Source organism: Zootoca vivipara, chromosome 17 (assembly GCF_963506605.1).
Source record: "Zootoca vivipara chromosome 17, rZooViv1.1, whole genome shotgun sequence".
Classification (NCBI taxonomy): Eukaryota; Metazoa; Chordata; class Lepidosauria; order Squamata; family Lacertidae; genus Zootoca; species Zootoca vivipara.
In genome coordinates, this window is record NC_083292.1 from 5,748,075 (window position 1) to 5,769,980 (window position 21,906).

A 21,906-nucleotide genomic window follows, 5' to 3' on the forward strand; every position below is an offset into this window, starting at 1 on the left:
CTGGGCGTGGGCTAGGGCTATGCCACGACCCCATTGGTGACCCTGGGGTTGCTCTTAATTGATGTACCGGTATATCATAGGGCTCCTCCTCTCGGTGGTTTACCCTGCAGAGACTTCCTGCAGGTGGGCAGGAGTCAGGATATAGTCTGGCTTCACCCTAATAACTAAGCCAAACTGCTCACATCTGTAACCAATAAAGTTGTCAGGGGCCTAGCCAGGATCAAAATTAGGGGGAGGGCAAGGGGCGGGTGGGGAGGGGCCACAGTGGGGCAAGGAAAGCCATGGTCGTTCAGGGACGAGGGGGTGCCAGGATCAGCCCAAAATTGGGCTGTTCTGATCCCCTCCTCCCCCTCCACGATCGCCGGGGCGGGTGGAGGGAAAGCCAAAGCGTTTGGCTGGCTTTCCCTCCACCCGCCCCACAGCCAGCCAGGGAGAAGGGAGATGGCACTGGGCAGCGGGGCAGGCTGGCCAGCGGCCCTGCTTCTAGGGGGGGCAACTGCCCCCTCCTGCCCCCCTACCTACGCCCATGAAAGTTGTGGCCTAATTTCTCTCAATTAACCTAATATATTTGTGTCTGTGTGTTTATTTCTGAGGGAACTGCGGGGGCTGGGGCCTCGCCATGCAACAGGGTGCTGAACTGGCTGGACTGTGCGCCTGATGCAACAGGTTCTTCTGTCTTTATCCTCTCGCTCCTGATTAAATTGAAGGAGTATTTCCAGCCACAAGTCTGCTCGACTCTCTTCCCTAGTGTTTCCATTGTATTGATTTTCATTTTTTTGTTTGCTTGCTTGAAAGACTGTAAACTGAGTACCTAAAGAAAAGAGACAAAGCCCATATTTACATTTCTTTTACACTTCAGGGGAGAATGCAGCTCCTCCTTTCCTCCCCACACACCCTTAATTCACTCTTCTCTTCTGACAAAGCATAAGCACCAGGTTTTTCTTCCCTGCAGCCGTTCTGAAGCTTCTGATCTTAAAGCACCTCTCCTTCTCAGTCCCCACCCCCCACCCCAGACAACGATTCATCTTGCTGAGCATTTGAAATACGATGATTCCCCCCCCCTTCCCAGATTGGGAAGCTGTTTGTTCAAACATGTGGATTTGGTCTTCTACTTCTGAGGACTGTAGCACATTTGTAGCATGTGAATTGGAAAGCAAGCAGACAGGCACACTCTAAAACTTTGGCAAGGTGTGAAAATGATGGAGCCAAAACAGGGTCTGCCAAGTATTTTCGAGAGTGCATCTGGGTGGGCCGAACTTTCCAGCTGTTGCGGATGAAATGAATGGGTTTGTGTCAGTGTTCCAATTTTCAAGATTTTAAGTCTTGTTTGTCCTTCACCCGTCTCAGGACTTAACTACTTGGGATAATGATGATCATTAGTAATAGTATTACTGGTATTTACCTTCCCTTCATCGTAAGGTCCCAGGATGCAACATCATAGCTGCCAAGTTCCGGCCTGAGAAATAAGGGACTGGACCAGAAGTAGCAGACCGGAAGTAGCGCTGCCGCCATTTTGGAACTGGGCAGAGCATGCTCACAAGCTACTTTTGATGCTGCTCTGCCCTGTTCCAAAATGGCCACCGCGCCAGAATAAACCGGGAAAAAACAAAAAAAAATCAGTTTCCCGGGGAATACAGGAGACTTGGCAGCTATGATGCAACATACAACAGTTTAAAACAAACCACAATCACATAACAGGGTGTGTTGTAAGAATTTTAAGGTTTTATATATATAATAATTGTTCATAAACATGTACATGAATGAACAGGCACATGTCTGAAGCAGCACAGGAAGACAGGCCTGACTGACACCATTTTGACTCTCTCTGACCAGGTGTTCCTCTGCAAGGAAGAAGGGGGGTGGGGGGAACCTTCTCATTGTCTCAGGAATTAAAGTGATAATCCCTGGCATCCTGATACCTAAGTGCCAGACAAAAGGGTGTGATTAACTTGGCTAGGGAACAGGGAAATGTAAATATCTCTTGTTTTTACTTGATTAGGTTTGGGGGGCAGGGGGCAGGGTCTAGGATGCTCAGATTACTGCCACCAGACCTCCCCTTTCATGATGTATCTATGATGAATTTAGGGAGGGCGGTCTTGGGCTACACCCCTTCTGTGACGTATGGGTGATGCTTCTGGGGGGTGGGCTGAAACCAATTTCAAATTTCTATTTAAGGGCAGGACACCTTTGTTTGGGGCTCCTTCCTTGTTCTCCTGCATGAGGGGAAGGACCCTGTTGCAACATCAAAAATAAAGGCTTTGCTTCTCAAAATTCTCTGGTTGGCATCTGTTATATTCTCCGACCGATGGAGAACCCAATAAGGGTTCTTGTGTACCCCATAAGGGAATAATGGCAGATTTTTGCTTATAACAGGTGCATCCTAAATCTATACAGCTCAGGGGTCAAGAGGTGTGTCCAGCTATCACTGAAAACTGTGGAAATGCCAGATGTATCTTGGTGGGTAGGAAGTCCCACAGCTTAAGGGCTCCCAGAGATAATGCCCTCTCCTAGGTCACATACAAAGGCGGAACAAGGTGGGTGTGGCGCTCTCCGGGTGCCATCCTGATAGGGGTGACATTCTGCCCCACGCCTGCCTATGACTCCCAAGCCTGCAGCGAGCCGGGAAAAGGGGGGAGCTGCAAAGCGGCGCGGAAGGCAAGCCTACCCGCTAGACTTTGGCTCTGTGCGGCTTTAGTGGCGCCGCGCATGTGCCGTATGTACGGCTCACACACATGGTTTGCCCCACCCTCCGACACCCTGCACTGGGTGCCAGTTAGCCTTCCTTTGCCCCTGGTCACACAACCACAGATGAGTTTCTGAGAGTGGCATTACTACTAAGAGGGCCCCCTCCACCTTAACACCCAAGAGCGTCTGTAGGGAAAGAGTCGGCCGTTCAGATATTTGAGGCCCGAGTCTTTTGGGGATGTGGGTAGTCCTTTATTGGATCTCCTACTTTCCACAACTTGGTGCCCTCCAGATATTTTGAACTAACTCCCATCAGCTCCAGCCCCATGGTAAAAGATCATGCATGGTGGGCATCATGGTCTAAAACACCTGGAGGGCAGCAGGCTCAGCGAGGCTCCCATGTGTCACCTTCTGTGCTTTAAAAAACAGCTGCGCGTGGATGAGAGATTTGGACCTTGGCCACAATACTTGGGTGGATTTTTTTTTAAAAAAAACTCTCCATAATTTCAGTGACCCATAAAACTGCTATTAGACTGGGGTGGGGGAGATGATTACAATAAGAGTTCCCCTCTTATCCCTTCCATGAGGTGGTCTAGTCATGAATCCCCACATCACTTCCAGTTTGAGCAGAAGGAAGAAGGGAACTCGCTGATGCTGTGCAAGGGGCGATTCTTCCTCCAAAAGAAGCGCCGGATTTACGTATAAGCTAAACAAGCTATAGCTCAGCGCCCCACTCTCTTGGAGGCCCCAAAAAATTTAAAGGAAAAAAACATGGATGTACATTTCCAAAATATAAGATAAAAAAACAAACAAAATAAACCTACATACAGCAACAGCGTTTTGTGTTGTGTACGGACCTATTTAGGTCCATAAATTACCATATAGCAGGGGTGGCCAACTCCAAATAGACTGTGATCTACTCACAGAGTTAAAGACTGGCAGTGATCTACCCCCTTTTGGGGGGTTCAGGTCAAAGTTGTTGAGCTTTTTTAGGAAGGAAAGCCCTGTTTTGAGGGGTTGTCAAGATTGTTGAGCTTTTTTAGGGAGGATTAAAGCCCCATTTTTGGGGGGGGTGCAGGGCAATTTAAATGTTGAACTGTTTGAGGGGGAGACAAACTTGTTGAGTTTCTTGGGAGGGCCAATGATCTACCGGTGATCTACCACAGACGTCCAGTGATCTACCAGTAGATCACTATCTACCTGTTGGACGTGCCTGCCATATAGCATATATTCAACAAAAAAACAGCGACAATTTGTTGTGGACAAAGGACAGCTGGACATATAAAGGGCCCCATTACCTTGAGTAGCTCAGGGCCTCATCAAGCCTAAATCCAGCTCTGCCCCAAAGCATCATTGCTGTGGTTGCAGAGGAGCATTGAAGGTGTGTGCGGGGGAGGGGGGCTGTGGCCCTCCAAATGCTGTTGATACTACAACTCCCATCCGCCTCAGTCACGTGGTCAGTGGGCATTCTTTGCATTTAAACGTGGCACCAACACACAAGCCCCACCTGGACTGGCAACACCCAGGAGATCCTGAGTACAGCCAGTCTCTGCCACAAGCAGAGCGTGCTTTCGGCACTGAATTTAAAGGCTTCCCCACCCAAACAAAACCCCAAGTGCAATGGATTCCAGTGGGGCTTGCTTTCAGAGCTGAATTTGAATCCAGTGACAGAATGCCAGCTGCTAGGACTGGGAGCTCCTGAGTGCAGTTGGTCCCAGCTGTGGGCAAGTCTTGCTTTTGGTGTTGGCTTGAAGGAATTGGCCCACCAAATGCAGTTCCCAATTGCAGCTGCCCACTTCTCCCAAGGGATCATGGAGGATGGGTCTCGTTCCCAGCCTCCATCTTAAATCATAGCTATGGTAAGCTTCTCAATTGATGCTGGCTTTTTTTAATATATACGAAAGTCATGCCAATTTCAGCAAAATTCTCCTGAGTTTATGCAAGAAGGAGCCTTCCACCTTTGCATGCTCAGAAAGGAATCTGGGGGCTCTTTTGTCAAAGCAGCACGAGTTTTCTGACAGCTTCATTGAAGTTCTCTTCGGAGAACGTCTCTGGAAATTCTTCTGCAGAAACCCCACTGATGTACATCATTCATTTCCGATGGGCTTATGTCTGACAACTTCCCGGTTCTATCTAAAAGACTTTCAACAAAGCTGTCAAAAAAATCCTTAGAAACCTAACGAGCCATATCTGTCCCACAAGCCAGGATCCAAGTTCTTCAAGGCTGAGAGGCCCATAGGAGTGTACATTTCTTTGTATATGCTATGTGTGTTTCTGGGTTTGTGTATGGAGGTGTAGGACTGCAGAAAGTACCTTAAAACCCAGCAGTCAGGCAGGCCCAGAGAGAACACAGCTCAAGTCAGGCTAAAAATGAGTGCAGGGGCTAACTACACACAAAACCTATTAAGTATGATTTATTAAGTATGATTTATTCATTTCATAAAATTCAAGCAGAGACATCACCTTGCCAACAAAGGTCCATATATTTAAAGCTATGGTCTTCCCAGTACTGATGTATGGAAGTGAGAGCTGGACCATAAAGAAGGCTGATCACCGAAGAATGGATGCTTTTGAATTATGGTGCTGGAGGAGACTCTTGAGAGTCCCATGGACTTCAAGAAGATCAAACCTATCCATTCTGAAGGAAATCAGCCCTGAGTGCTCACTGGAAGGACAGATCCTAAAGCTGAGGCTCCAATACTTTAGCCACCTCATGAGAAGAGAAGACTCCCTGGAAAAGACCCTGATGTTGGGAAAGAATGAGGGCACAAGGAGAAGGGGACGACAGAGGACGAGATGGTTGGACAGTGTTCTCGAAGCTATGAACATGAGTTTGACCAAACTGCAGGAGGCAGTGGAAGACAGGAGTGCCTAGTGTGCTCTGGTCCATGGGGTCACGAAGAGTCAGACACGACTAAACGACTAAACAACAGCAAAATCCATATACTGCTTGATTGTAGAAAAAAGCCTCAAAAGTGGTTTAGAAATGTGATAAAACAATAAAAAGACCACTAAAAAATTTACAATTTATTTATTTACAATTTATTTCAAATATACAGGTTAAAACTGCAATAAAATAGACTAAAACAAACTAAAGCTCCTCCAATGTATGAGTAAAAATGTTTTCAGCAGGTGCTAAAAAGTAATGCAGTGATATCATTAGGCAAGGAGTTCCAAAGAACATTCTTTCCCTCAAAGAACTCTGGACACTGTACTTTGTTAAGAGCTGCTGGGAATTGTAACTCTCTGAGGGGTAAACTAAAGTGCCCAGAATTATCTTGTATTTTTGTATTTTAATATTTTGTTGGAAGCCTCCCAATCATCTGAGGGAAATAATGTGTTTCAAATGTGCTTTAAAGTTACGGTGTGTACACAGCCTGAATCAAAAGTTCTCAAGAGAGCACTTTCAGTTTGAAAAGGGATTGGGGAATGTTGGGTTATACCTTGATTTCATGGTGGTAATTTTACAACAATTTATTTGTCTCTTAAAAATGAAACGAAACATGGCTTACAGATGTTATTAAAAACATTAAACATTAAGACATAGAAACATGTTGGGAGGCACACTTTTTGATGGACTTGGGAGTTGCTTCTGGGAATGGAAGCTCCAAATGTGTATGTGGTAAGCTCAGAACCCCTCATTATATATAGAGAGACAAAACTTGCCATATAACCATATAGATGGCAAAAGATGGAACTGGGATTCAAGATGGCCTTAACATACTGGAGAACTGGGCCCAAACTAGCAAAATGAATTTCAATAGGGACAACTGTAAGGTTCTGCACTTAGGCAGGAAGAAGCAGTTGCACAAAAATAAGATGGGGAACTCCTGGCTTGCCAGTAGTACATGTGAAAAGGATCTAGGGGTCTTGATGGACCACAAGCTAAACATGAGTCAACAGTGTGATGCAGCAGCAAAAAAAGGCTAATGCTATTCTAGGCTGCGTCAACAGAAGTGTAGTGTCCAGATCAAGGGAAATAAATGTTGGCATCCGTCTGCCACAGGAGACAATGGAGTGCGCTTGTAGGGGTGAAGCTAAATGGTTGCATTAGTGGCAGCAAAGTGACCCCCCTGGAGCACAAGCCTGGGCAGTGTGTATGCATACCCTCCAACATTTCTCTGATGAAAATAGGGACGTGCAATTCTATAATGACAATTTTACTATTTATACCCACACATCTTACTGGGTTGCCCCAGTCACTCTGGGCAGCTCCCAACATACAGTATATAAAAACATAATAAACTTCCCTATACAGAATTGCCTTCAGACGGCTTGGGGGTCAGATAAATCCATACCCTCCAAGATACCCCCAGTGAAAATAGGGACATTCTACCACGCCCTCCAACATTTCTCCAATGAAAGAAAGGACATCCTAAGGAAAAGTGGGACATTCCAGGATCAAATCAGAAAGGCTTCTCTAAATCAGGGAAGTCCCTGGAATACAGGGACACTTGGAGGGTCTGTGCATGGAGATCCTGGGCTGCCTGGATAATAAGACCCCTCTCTCGCCCTCACTGATGTGCTCCAAAGGAAAACAGAGCAATATGCTTGGCACCAGCTTGGCTGCAGGAGTTGCTGGAAAGAGGCATGCAAGGCACCACCCAACAGTCTTAGGCTAATCCACTCTGGATTAGTTTACTCCTTAGCCTTTCCTTCTCCCAAAGACATCCCACAAGGCAGCAGAAGTTTAGGATCAGAGCTTTCCTTCTCCTAGACTGGCTACCTTCCCATCGGCCCCTCACTTCCCTCTATACAGCACATGCAGAAACCGCCTCCTTAAGGGAGGTAATAATACCACTCTATTCTGCCTTGGTCAGACCACACTTATGGCTGCCACTGTTTAAGAAGCATATTAACAAGCTGGAAGGTGTGCAGAAGAGGGTAACCAAGACGATAAAGGGTCCAGAAATCAAGCCTTATGAGGAACGGTTGAGGAAATTGAGTCTGTTTAGCTTGGTGATGAAGAGACTGAGAGGAGATAAGAGAACTATCTCAAGAGCCATCACATGGAATATGGAATAAGCTCTGGGGACTGGAACCCAAACCAATGGCTTCAAGTTACAAGACAGGAGATTCCAGCTAAACACCAGGAAGAGCTTTCTGCTGTTTGACAGTGGAACAGACTGCCTCAGGAGTTAGCAGACTCTCATTCCTTGGAGTTTTTGAAGCAGAGGTTGGATGGCCATTTGTCCTGGATGCTATAGTTGAGATTCCTGCATTGCAGGGGGTTGAACTAGATGATCCTTGGGGGTTCCTTCCAGCTCTATGAGTCTACAATGCTATGATTGTTCCTACTGAAAAAACAGGAACCCAAACAGTATGCCCATGTAGCCGTCTGGACAGTTTGTAATGATATGGCACTCTTGCGTGACAATTGATACCTGTTGGAAATTAAATGAGGCTATTAGTGTCATTTGGCCACAGTCTGCTCTTCCAACCAGTCTGTAAAAAGGGAGAAACAAACTCAGTCACTCAGTGGAAAGGAATTAATGGCAGATCTGGTTTCTTACCCCTCTGGGATAAAAGAATTTGATCACCCTCCTGCACCTGCTTTGTGGGTGAGAGCAAAGTGTATCAAAGCGAGGCCAAGGGGAATCTCTCTTCTTGAAGATGCATTTGGTGCCAAAAGGATACGAGGCTTCACGGTCAATCGATAGAACTGTAGGCGTGCTGGGAATCGAATGCCATCTGATTGAAAAATTGGTGACCTAAGACCCAATCCATATTGCCGTCATGGTTCGGGGGTGTTAAACAACAGCACTGGGTGGCGGAAAGGGGCAAATTGTAACAGGCCAAGCATCTTAGTCCTCTTTCAAATTTAGTCGATGGGACCATGTCTGCAACTTGCATAAAACATGAGGGTTTAATAGAGCCGTTGTGGCCAACAGGCCAATGAAGGGTGTAAGTACAATCTGCCTTTGGGACAAGAGTGTTCATGCTATGACCCAGTTCTCAGTGATGTGGGAAATTATGGCTGGGCTGTGTTTGTGTGTTTGTGTTGCGGGGCGGGGTTGTAATCGAATGCTTCTCCATTCAAACTTGAGGGTTCTAACTGAATGTTTCTCCATACAAGAAAAAGTAAATAAATCCCTGCACTTGGTAAGCCAGCTTTCCAGATGAGAAAAGATGTAAGCACATGCTTCCTTTGGGGCAAGAGCATTCACACTACGACCTAGTTATCAGCGAGGTGGTGAAGTTATGCCTGGGTGGTAGCACCTCTGGGCACAGTTTAGGGAGGATTGCGATTGAATGCATCTCCATTTTATTTTATTTTTTTAAAAAATCATATTAAATCAATCCCTGCACTTAGAAAGCTAGCTTTCTGGAAGAGATTACCCTTGGATCAGGCCGGAAATCAGCTGAGCCATTTACCCCCATGTCAGTAATAGCTTGAGTCACTGCTGAACCAGATCCAGGTACCGGTAGCTCATCAGTGCAAACTACTGTAAAGCAGAGGTCCTCTTTTGTTTTGTTTTGTTGGGTCTGCCTCTGGGAAAACTGAGAGCTTGAGTCAAATGCCTGTCCCTCATGGGAGACACTCTTAATCCTACTGTCCCATGCAGGGATTGGGTTTTATTCTTCTCCACATTTTCCCAATGGGAACTCTGCAAAAGATCCCCCTAGCAAAACCAGAGAGAAATCTCTCTAAGTCTTTTTTGAAGAAGTGCTCCTAGGAAGACTCTTAGGGTAGGGGAACAGTCTTCCCATGACTTGGGCTAAGAGGGTGGCCTGTGAATGTACACTTTTGCCCACCCCACCCCACCCGACCCCCTCCACTCCAGTTTCTCCAAGGAGGAGATGTCTCCAGCTTGGGTTTTAATCCAGGACGCTAAGAATTCACAGGCCTCTTTGTTGAGCTCCTGAAACTAATTTCTGAGCCCGGTGAAGCTCACCTGCACCTCCAACCCTAACATCCCAGTCCTTATTGTTCATGGTTCCCACTCCCATATGGAGAAGCATTGAATTATGTGAGCTGCCATTTACAGTTTGAAGGGGGAGCATAAGAGCCGTGAGCATCTGTTTCCCAGTGACCTTTCAGATACCCCAACGGGAAGCATGCAAGTGGGGCATGAATGTAGTAGCCCTCAGGCACTGCTGAAATTATAGGATCCTCATTGCATCAGGCCAAGTGTCCATATCCTGCTTCTGACCAGTCAGATGAATCCAGGAAGCCCACAAGCCCTGGCCTCTCCTGCTGTTGCTGCTCCGTCATTAGTATTCAGAGGCTTATTGCTTCTGAACATGGTCACCCCATATAGCAGTCCTAACTACAGGCCATTGATGGAGTTATACAGTAAGTGGCACAGCCAAGACGCAGGTTTACCACCTCGGGGCGAAATAAACCGCTGTGGTAGTTAAAAAGCAATTAAAATTTGAGTTAAGCTCCCAACCCTCCTAAAAGGTGTGATTGATCTCCTCGTTTTTCCATATTATGTAGTAGACTCAGACTGATGTAATGAGGATAACATTAAAAAACATAATAAATCTGCAAAAGGCAGGGATGGGGCAGGATAGGAAGACCCCCCCCCCCCGCAGCCACACACTGCAGCATCCTGCAATGTGTCATCCATCTTCCATAGCTGAACCAAGTGGCTTCTATTTTCACCAAGATGAAAGAGAGAGAGAGGAAAAAATGCCAACATTTATGCAAAGTTATGTTTCCACTCAGATAGAATTAATGCACATGTATATGCCAGAAGAGTCATAGATCAGTGGTAGTTCAATCCTTTGCATCTCCAGTTAGAAGGATCAGGTAGCAGCTGAAGGGAAATATCTCTCTTTGCCCAAGACCCCAGAGAACTCCTGCCAGCCAGCACAGACCTGCCTTTCCCAGTGTGCCCTCCAGATATTTTGGGCTACAGCTCCCATTGTCTGTGGCTATTAGGCAAGCTAGCTGGGGTTTATGGGAGTTGTAATTCAAATAGTCTGATCTGGTAGAAGGCAGGTTATTACAGTATGTTCTATACTTCATTGAATGGTCTATGCAACTTTTAGCCAAGATAAGAGAGGGGTGGATTCATAGCTAAAGCTCTAGAGCAGGCATCCCCAAACTTTGGCCCTCCAGATGTTTTGGACTACAGTCCCCATCATCCCTGACCACTGGTCCTGTTAGCTAGGGATCATGGGAGTTGTAGGCCAAAACATCTGGAGGGCCGCAGTTTGGGGATGCCTGCTCTAGAGCTTAGGTAGCCAACTTAGTTCCCTCCAGTTGTTCAGCCTGGTTGGGGCTGATGGGAGTTGAAATCCAGCCACTTCTAGAAGGCCACTGGTTCCCTATCCATGTTTTAGAGTCATTTACACACACATACACACACACACACACACAGAGAGAGAGAGAGAGACAGAGAGACAGAGAGACAGAGAGAGATTTATATTGCACTCTAGCACCAAGGTTTCAATTTCCAATTTCAATTTCCAATTCTATACAGTGGAACGCTGGTTCTCGAACGGCTTAGTTGATGAACAATTCAGCTCTCGAACACCAAAAACCTGGAAGGAAGTGTTCCTGTTTTCAAACATTTTTCGGAAGCCAAACGTCCGACGTGGCTGTCAGCTATTGTTTCCGGAGTGCCTGCGCCAATCGGAAGCCGCAGCTTGGTTTTCGAAAGTTTTAGGAATCGAACGGAACGGATCCACTGCATTTAAAAAGAAATCTAGAGCTATCCCTTGGCACTTCTACAAAGAGGTCTCTGCCACCCAAGCCAGAACCTGTAAGCAGGTGCTTCCTAGCTTGATCACACGGGCAATCATACCCAGTCAGGGATCACACAGTCGGTGAGATGATACGTTATGCATTATAGGGTCATTTCTATGCATAGAATTGTAGAGCTGGAAGGGACCCTGAGGGTCATCTAGTCCAATCCTCAGCAAGGCAGGGATATGCAGCTGTGCAGTACAGAGATCAAACCTGTGACCTTGATGTTACCAGCAGCATGTTCTAACCAACTGAGCTATTTACCTGGACATAGCACAATGCTATGGAGGCAATGTTGTGTGTGTGTGTGTGTGTGTGTGTGTGTGTGTGTGTTAGGGGGGCTAGTACCTCTGGTGGGGGACACATTGTGCTCCTTCTGGAGGAGTTTGTCCACCTTGCACTCAGGTCTCACCTCACAGGCTCCTAGAAGCTGCCAGCCTGTGACAGCGGCCACACCCTGGGAACAGCCATGCATGGCCAGCTAAACTAGGTGAGGGAAGCCAATGGGTCTCAAACCCTCAGTGAGTTAGGGACGTTTCCTGTATGTGAAGACAAGTCCCAGTGGATTGAGAAGATGAGGCAGATACTGAGTCAAGAAGACATGTGCAGTAGAGGGGGAAATCTCTACCTCTTGCCTTGCAGGACATCTTCAGGAGAAGAAAAAGCTAAGGAATAAACCCTAGACAAATCCAGAGCGGTGTTCCTAAGATGGTTGGACTGTGCCTTGTACGCCTCCTTCCAGCAACTCCTGCAGCCAAGCTGGTGCCCAGCATATTGCTGTGCTTTCCTTTGGACCACACCAGTGTTGTCTGGGCAGCCCAATGCCTCCATATACGCTGCCCAAGCTTGCGCCCCAGAGAGGTCACTGTGGCACTGGCGGAGGAAGGCGGGTGCGGGGGGTGCGGTGCACACTGGGTGTCAGCCGTGAGGGCGGGTGACATCGCCATGCCACCCCCCCCGCTTGCTGTGTGGGCAGTGGGCTGCTAGAGACTATGCTGCTGCGGGTGGCTAGCGGCACCCCTCCGATGCTCGTCATGCAGGTGGCAGGTGGCTACCGACACTCCCCATGCAGGTGGCTAGCAGTGCCCCCCATGCTCGCTGCACGGGCAGCAGGTGGCTAAGGAAGCTCGCCGTGCGGGCGGGCTAGCCCCACCCCCACACCGCTCTGGGTGCAGGGGCAGGTAGCTCTGCCCTTGCACTGCAGTGAGCTGCTAATGCAGCAAAAATAACATGGGAGCCAACAATTACTACCGTAGTTATCTGTTTTTGCAGCCACAGCAGGTGCTGTGATTTCCCAGCAGTTGGGCTTCACTCCTGGAGAGGCACTCCATTGTCTCTCAAGACAGATGGATGCCATCCACCATGTAGGCAATAGATGATTGTCCAACTCGAGCAATTGACAGCATGTTCCCCATGCATAAAATGCCATATTCAATTCCCAGCACCTCCAGGTACATTCAGGAAAAGTCCCTGTCTGTCTGAAGCTCTGGAGGTCCCTTGCCAGTCAGCAGCCATTGAACTGGAGTTGGGGGGTGGCAATGCCCCTAGCCCAACACATCTTGCTGCACTTTTGTGTTCTAGATCCACCTCCCCCACCTGGTGCCCGCCAGATATTTTGGATTACAACTCCCATCATCCCTGACCTTCGACACTGGATGATCGGAATTGTAGTCCAAGACGCCTGGAGGGGATCTGGTTATGGAAGGTTGAAAAATAAAACGCAATAATCTATTAAACATTAAAAGCCTCCCTGAACAGGGCTGCCTTCAGATGTCTTCTAAAAGTCTGGTAATTGTTTTCCTCTTTGACATCTGTTGGGAGGGCGTTCCACAGGGCAGGCGCCACCACCGAGAAGGCCCTCTGCCTGGTTCACTGCAACTTGGCTTCTCGCAACGAGGGAACTGCCAGAAGGCCCTCGGTGCTGGACCTCAGTGTCCGGGCAGAATGATGGAGGTGGAGATGCTCCTTCAGGTATACTGAACCGAGACCATTTAGGGCTTTAAAGGTCAGCACCAACACTTTGAATTGTGCTCGGAAACGTACTGGGGGCCAATGTAGATCTTTCAAGACCGGTGTTATGTGGTCTCGGCGGCCGCTCCCAGTCACCAGTCTAGCTGCTGCATTCTGGATTAGTTGTAGTTTCCGAGTCACCTTCAAAGGTAGCCCCACGTAGAGCACATTGCAGTAGTCCAAAAACCATTTGGGGGTAGGGATTAATGGTACTATAGCTGGATAAGAATTCCTAGGCCTTCCCTAATCATAATACAGAACAAACAGGAGCAAAAAAGAAACAATGAAATGTGGTCTCCGCTGTGAACAATAGGAGCTAGCTTTGGTTGATTTAATTCCAAGCAAGGAAATGAGAAGAGCCCAGTGTCCTTATCTCTATAGACACCAACCAAATACCTCTGGGAAGCTCTCGATTGGAACATGAAGGCAACAGCTCTCTCCTGCTCTTGCTCCCTAGCAATTTTACTCCTGATGATGGAGATTATCACATCACTTACTGTGGCTTATAGGCTTCTCCTCTGCAAATATGTTTAATCCTTTATATGAGCATCTAAGCCACTGAATGCCACCGTGTCTCCTGGCAGTGAACTAGAAGCATAAGAACATCCTGGCTGCTGGATCAGACCAAAAGCCTACCTATGGCAACATCTTGTTTCCCATGGTAGCCAGCAAGATGCCTCTGGGAAGCCCACCTGCAGGACTTCAGGGATGAAGCTCTCTCCTGCTTTTGATCCCCAACAGCTGGTGCTCAGTAGCATTGTGCCAAAACCACCCTCCCATTTCTGGAAGGTCTTTTTCCAGAGCAACATAAGTTTCCATTCCCCTGCCTCAATCACAGGATGCTTTTCAGAATGTTGTTGAGTGTAGGCAGTGCTATTTTTCACCGTGAACTTTTCCTTTGTTTTCTTATAATGGCAATGGCACCCACCTGAGAGCTGCTGGAGCTGAGCTCTGGCTGAAGAAAAGGCCTGGGTGTAGGATTGAGGGACACAGGAACCTGCCTTGTGTGGAATCAGACTGCCAGTCCATCTAGCTTAGCATTGTCTACGCCAGGCATGTCAAACCTGCGGCCCTCCAGATGTTTTGGCCTACAACTCCCATGATCCCTAGCTAGCAGGATCAGTGGTTGGGGAAGATGGGAATTGTAGTCCAAAACATCTGGAGGGCCGCAGTTTTGACATGCCTGGTCTACGCTGACCGGCAGTGGTGCATGCAGGGAACCTATTCCCAGCCCTACAAGGGATTGCATCTGGGACTTCATGAAAAGCAGATGTTCTGCCACTCAGCCCTCTGAGGTTGAGCTGTCTTTATTGGTGTGAGGTGGCTGCACATGGAGTGTGTGTTCTGCTTTCCATTGAACACTTCTTCAGCACTCTGCATCCTCCCTGGCTGAGTTATCTCATGATATCTCCTCCTGGTTTTGAACTGAAGTGCGGGAAGCTAGGACTACTAAGTGTGGTCATTGGTTACATTTGTAAATGTGGCCGTTTTCTTTTTCCTTAAAAAAAACAACAACCTGCACTCATTTCTTTTACAGCTTTTACTTTGAAAAAATAACAATGGCCAGCTGTTGGGCAAATGGTAGAGAGCATCCTTGCCTTGCTGCTCTTGCAAGAAAGTTGTACATAATAGAGTTGTCAGGAGGTGTGGACACCTGGGAAGTTTACAGAATGTAGGCCATCAAACTGATGATTTACAGAGTGCAAGAAAGGACCTTCACAAACACCATTTGGTCACCTTGAAAAGAAGGCAAGCACAACAGAACCCCTTTCCTTCAATAGTGTTTGAATAGTTTCATTGAATCATAGAATTGTAGAGTTGGAAATGACCCCGAGGGTCATCTAGTCCAATACCCTGGAATGCAGGAATCTCAACTTTAGCATCTAACCTCTGCTTAAAACCCTCCAAGGAAGGAGAGTCCATCACTTCTCAGTTCCACTTCCAAACAACTCTCACTTTCACCAGGTTGGGCACTGCTTTCCTTTTAGGTGAAGACAGAGGCAAAGTAGGTGTTGAGCACTTATGCCTTCTCTCCATCACCAATAGCATTTCTCCATCTTCTCCAGGATTGCTCTTCGTCTTGCTTTGAACATAGCTGAAGAAACCTTTAAAAATTATTTTTAATCTCTCTTGCAAGCCTGAGCTCATTCTTTGCTTCGGTCTGCCTGATCTCCCTGCAACTGTTGACTATTCATTATTTCTCCAGTTTCATCCATTTCCTTCTTACATCTCAGCTCATCTGTAAGCTCCTTATGCAGCCACACTTCTTTAGGTGCCTCACACTTTTCTTTCTTTTCTCTAGTGATGGGTAATGGTTAAAAGAACAATCAGCAGGAAAGAATTCCACTATCCAGTTTCATATTTCTCTGAATCTGGAGCTGATATCTCCAGGATTTCATCATAGATTGACAGCCATTGATTGACTTCTCAATCATCTGTTCAATAACTTAAAGAAAATCTGACATCAGTTAATTTTGTCATATGCACCTAGGTTTATATGGAATAGTTTAATGAAGAGGTAATCAATTGGCGTGATTGATGGGGAGTAATTTAAACCAGCAATGGGGAACCTATGGTCAGGGCCGTCTTTAGCATATGCAGTGCCAGGGTGCAAAAAACCGCCCATCGTCCCCAAAGGACGACAGGCCAAAGTTGTTGAGTTTTTTTTAGGGGGGGGCAGCTCAGGAGAGCAATCACCACAGAGGCTTGGGAGGGAAGCTGCAAGCCCACCAGCCATCTGGTGCCTCCCAGAATTCGGTGCCAGAGTGCCCCGCACCCCTTGAATCAAGGGTAAAGACGGCCCTGCCTATGGTCCTCCAGATGTTTTTGCACTCCAGCCCCCATCAGCATGGCCAAAGGGCAGCGATGATGGGACTTGTAATCAAAGAACATCTGGAGGGCTGCAGGTCCCCCCCCTTGACCTAAACATCCTTGGATCCATTGATAGCCCTACTAGAATCCTCCTGTGAATCTTTAATTCCCAGTGACATTGCTATTGTATGTGGTGGTGGTGGGGAATAAGATTGAGGGGATTGAAAACGTAGTACGAGACCCGACATATGTGCCAGTTTCACCTAATGAAATACTGATTCCCTGGAACAGGTTCAGGATTTGCAATTAAGACCAATGAGAAATGAGCCAGCACCATCTGATGAGGATTCACTAGATAAACAATGCTTAATCCCAGTTGGGACGCCAGCCATTAAATAAGAGGCATACGGATATTTGCTTAAGCTAACGATTGTCAGTAAGGCTTAATCTGCAAAAAGTTTAAGGATCAAATGCTTAGTCTGGTATAAACAGTGGACTCTAAATGGGATGCAAATACCCTTGATCCTCTTTAGTTCTCAGTTGGGTTAGGGTTGAAACTGGTCTTTGCAATTAATTTTCAACAGTTACCAAAACAGCCATCAGGTGCTTCTTTCTCTCTTCCTCTCAGCGGTTGTTCACTGCTTGTTGATAAATGTTGTGTAGGGAATGCCTTCAAATAACACACTATGGGAGTTTTCCAGACATTTTGGACTACAATCCCCTTCATCCCTGACCATTGGCATGCAGATGTTCCCAGGTTCAATCCCTACCATCTCCAGGTACACTGGGAATGTCCCTTCATCTGAAATCCTGGAGATAGCACTTAGCTAGGTGGGCCAGTGGTCGGACCTGTCAGCTTTGAGTATATCCCCAAGTCAGGGCAGACCCTCCTCTCCCATCAGGGCTCTACTGCCACAGCTGTCATGCTTCCTCCCAGCAGAACCACCCCTGCACATTAGGCCTTGCATGGGAAATTGAAATCCCCCCACAGCCGGTGCGATGTTTAATTCTTCTCTGAGCTGGGCTCTCTTCATTCCATGTGGCAGGTTTTCACATTCTCGTTTGTGCGTTCATGGATCATTGCCTCCTCCTCAAAGCTTCTGCAATTGTCTTTTATTGTTAAAAACCAAAATGTTAATGCCTTCCATGCTGTTCTTCCCTTTAGTTCAGTGCTTTTAAATGCAAGGTTGAAAGGTAACAAGAACTTGGGAGGGGGGCGGAGCGGAAAAGCACATCATAGAAGGCTGGAAAGCATTGCTCTTTGCCATCAATGTCACTCATGTTTTTGTTAAGATTAAACACCACTGTTTAGGGAGTTGGTAATATTCCTGCAGGGGAAACATGAGTCCATTGTTACTCTGCCTCATTGGCATACCGGTATGCGTTGCAGCAGTCTCAGGGCCGTGGCGGGGCCGTGGCGGGGATCAGACTTTGCTGAACTCCAACTCCCATCATGCTTGACTCTTGGCCATGGCAGCTGGAGCCGGGTGATGAGTCTGGAGGCCCAGACATCTGGTGGCCCACAGTCTCCCCACCCCGTCTTAGAATATGACCCTCTGGGTCCAGTGGGATTTGTTTCCAGGTAAGTGTATTTTGACCCAGGTGGCGGTGTGGGTTAAACCACTGCGCCTAGGGCTTGCTGATCAGAAGGTCGGCGGTTTGAATCCCTGTGACGGGGTGAGCTCCCGTTGCTTGGTCCCAGCTCCTGCCAACCTAGCAGTTCGAAAGCACGTCAAAATGCAAGTAGATAAATACGAACCGCTATAGCGGGAAGGTAAACGGCGTTTCCATGTGCTGCTCTGGTTTGCCAGAAGCGGCTTTGTCATGCTGGCCACATGACCTAGAAGCTATACGCCGGCTCCCTCGGCCAATAATGCGAGATGAGCGCGCAAACCCAGAGTCGGTCACGACTGGACCTAATGGTCAGGGGTCCCTTTACCTTTACCTTTAAGTGTATGTTTAGGCTTTCAGCCAAAATTTAATTAACAACAGTTCATAGGTCTAAAGTGAAACAAGTCTTCCAAATCTGATGGTGAATTTGGGCAGGCTGTTTCCATCACTGGTTTACGACATGTTTCACAGTGGGGAATTGCTTGTCATGCTGGAGGCTTCCCATCATCTTGATATTTGTTTAATTTTTAAAATGTTCCTTTCACAGTCTGAGAGTGTGGCATAACGCATAACTGTGGTACGGCACAACACAAAATGGCTGCTGTGGAGGTGCAGCTGAGCCCAGGGATAGAGCAGGAAGAGCAATTGTGCATTGTGGGTCCTCAGAAGACCCACAATAGGCACCAGAGGAGATGCAGGTGGGCTCACTGATGTCTGTGGGCACTGCGTTGGTGACCCATGTTGTAGTTATCATTAAGAGCTCCAGGAATGGATCTGCCATTTTAAACAGTATTGTCACAGTGTTCTTAACAATATTTTTATTAATCCTTTGTGTGTTTTAGCAGGTGGGTGGGTGTGCATTTAAATATTATTGTGAGCTGTTCTGAGAAAGAGAATCTGGATCAAAAAGCAGTTCAGAACTCACATTTATGATAGTAAGTTTCATTTTCTTTATTTCTTTAGCTCTAGGCAGTGCCAAACTACAAGTAAAATAAACCATGCAGATTAAAACAGAAAATATAAAATAGCGTGGAAATCAATTACATCTCTTTTAGTCAATAACATTCTCATGCATATATATATGGCCTTTCTTAGCCGCCACATTGAGCCAGACCAGGGGAAAGGCTCACAGCTTTTGCATTCAAATAGTCCCAGGTTCAATCTCCAGGGAGCTTTCTAGATACAGCTACAAAACAGGTATTGATAACTGTATTACTTTCATTCATTCACTCAATTTATTTGTATGCTGCTTTTCCACACACACAAAAATCATGCTCAAAGTGGCTTAAAATAAAGAAACAGGGGTGCATTTCTAACAAACACTTTAAAAATTTGCAACATAGCAAAACAATAGCATAGCAAAAATTTCATAACATAGCAAAACAATAGCAAATATAATAACTCAAAAAACCACATGCTGATACTATGAATATAAGCACGCGCAGCATCCAATTGCAAAAAGAACAAGGGAGCTTCACTTTTTCACCTCCCTCCTAGAAACACCCCAAAGGTGCCATGGGCTTTGAAGACACCCGAACTCAGGACGCAAGGGAGAAACGTGCTAAGAGGAAGGCACGCTTGGCAAATCCACACTGTGATCAACTCCTGCCTGGAAACCAATGTCCCCACTGTGGAAGGATGTGTGGATCCAGAATTGGCCTCCACAGTCACTTACGGACTCATTGTTGAAACTGTGTTTATGGAAGACAATCTTACTCAGCTACGAGGGATCACCAAAGAAGAAGAAGAAGAGAAACACCCACCCAGTGATGTTATTTACAGTCTCTTTCCTGCAGCCACTTGCAAAGTTTCCAAGGGCAGGCGGGTAGGGTAGCTGGAAACACGCCTCTCATGATTTTGCTCACCATTAGTTCCTTTTTTGGGGGGGTTCTACCAGTTCACTCATTCCCACAAAAATGAACTCTAACTTTCATCAGTGGGACACTCCAATATAGAATGAGTTTTTGGGAAGATATTGCACGGGACATCACCACTTTCTTCATTTTTTAATTTTTGTACTTCATCCAAAAGTCCCAGCTCAGTTCACAACAGAAAAATACAAAATGAGAACACAAAATATATCACAATAAAACAAATGCAAATGCAAACCAATAACCCCACTTCCACAAACACATTTAAAAGGTCACAGAACGTTAATCAGCCAAAGACCTGTTTATAGAGAAACATTTTCACCTTCTGCCCAAAAATATGAAATGAAGGTGCCAGGTCAGCCTCTGCAGGGGGAGCCACTGCAGAAAAGGCCTGTTCTCATGTTGCCTCCCTCCGGATCTCTCATAGAGGAGGCACACGAATAAGAGCCTCAGATGATGATCATTCCAGCTGTAAAAAGACTTGCAATTTCCAGGGTGTCTGCTATCCATAGTTGGCATTCAGGTTCCATTCCTACCTAAAGTAGACCCATTGAAATTAATGCAGATGGGTCACTTGTGTGTATTAATTTCAATAGGTCCACTCTGCATAGGACTTAGTTGGGCACAACCCTTGGGATTCTGCCATTTCAGCAGTCCAGATGCCAGGGAAGAATTGAGGCCTTGCAGCACCCTCCAAAACACTGTTGGACTTCAATTCCCATCATCCCCAATAGGGCCGGCTCACCAATGAGGCAAGGTGAGGCAACTGCTTCAGGCAGCAGGATCCACAGGGCAGCAGATCCCAATGGAGATCTTTATCCCCCGCTCATTCCTGATGTAGATCTTTACTATCCCCTCTTCCCCGGTGGGGAGGGGGCACACCATTTTGTGGTTCGCTTCAGGTACCAAAATCTATTGGACCATCCCTGAGCCTTAGCCAATGGCCACATATAACTTGCGTTGGGGAGAGCTGGTTGAGCTTGATCTCTGTTCATAATGAGTTTCTGGCAAAGTTTGCCATTAAAGCTGCCCCATTTTGAATGTTGGTCACCTCCCTGTCTATAACCATAATACTCTAAACACAAAACCTTGTATTATGTGGTGGGTGTAGCTAACAAGTGCTCTTCTTAATAAAAAACGAGTGCCCTTCTTAATAACAACAGTAATGATACTGACTTGTGGTTCCCAAACACAGACAAAACACAGGTTCCAACACCAACATCTATTCTTAAAATGCTGTGAATTCACTATTGAAATCTTCAAGTTCAAGTTCACTTTAAACATATTCATTGCTCCCCCCCCGCCCTTTTTATAGTACTTATCAAAAAATATTGGAACAATGAAAAAATATATCATTATATTCACCTTTATAATTTCAGTTCTTACAGCTATAGAATGCCTGTCAACTTTTGTACAGTTGAACAAGGGTTGGCACAGTTGGGGATCGCAGGTGGTGGAAGAGATCAACGCCTGTGTTCCTTTGAACTGCATAATCTATTAATATAGATTTCTGAGGCTTTAACCTGAAAGCTGGTAAAAAAAGTCTAAAGAAGTTAGTGACTCATTTCTTGGGACACAGCCTTAGTTATGTCCAATCTTTGAAACTGTGAACATTCACAAATTGATAACACTAAACTTCATTTTATTCTTCTTAAAAAGAAAAGAAAAGCATTTTGGGCAGGACTTTGAATGTCTGAGCACTCTAAATATTCATAAATGAGGGACTCAATTGAAAATATCTGCACCACAGCATACCCATTCCTCCCAAACAAACTAAGGAAGATTCCCACAACACTCAACAGATACACACAAACCATGTTTAAAGCATGGAAAGCAGAAATAAGCAAACTTTTCCCAACTCCATCCCCACTAATCCCCCTGGCATACCACCCATTATTCCATCATGCAGCACAAAATCTCCAGATAAAAACCTGGCAAACCAAAGGTTTACACCTCCTAATAGACTTCTATAAAAACAACAAACCTTTGTCAACACAAGACATACAGGACAAACTAGAAGACATCCCAATGCCCTGGTTAGCACAACATCAATTACATGCCTTTCTAAAAAAAACCCCAACAGTAAAATCAGCAACAACTAGACCCCTGGCAGCTTTCGAAAACCTCCTCCTAATGACAAAAGGACATGGCAAAGGAATGGTATCTGCAGTATACAAAATACTACTCCAAAATCCCACCAACCCCCTAGACACAATAAAA

General features: G+C 46.3%; 1 protein-coding gene across 1 annotated transcript in view; it reads left to right on the plus strand.

Annotated features, from left to right (window-relative positions):
* Positions 1-21,906, plus strand: part of TMEM132B (transmembrane protein 132B) — a 380,819-nt gene that overhangs the window by 337,279 nt on the left and 21,634 nt on the right. The window lies entirely within an intron of this gene.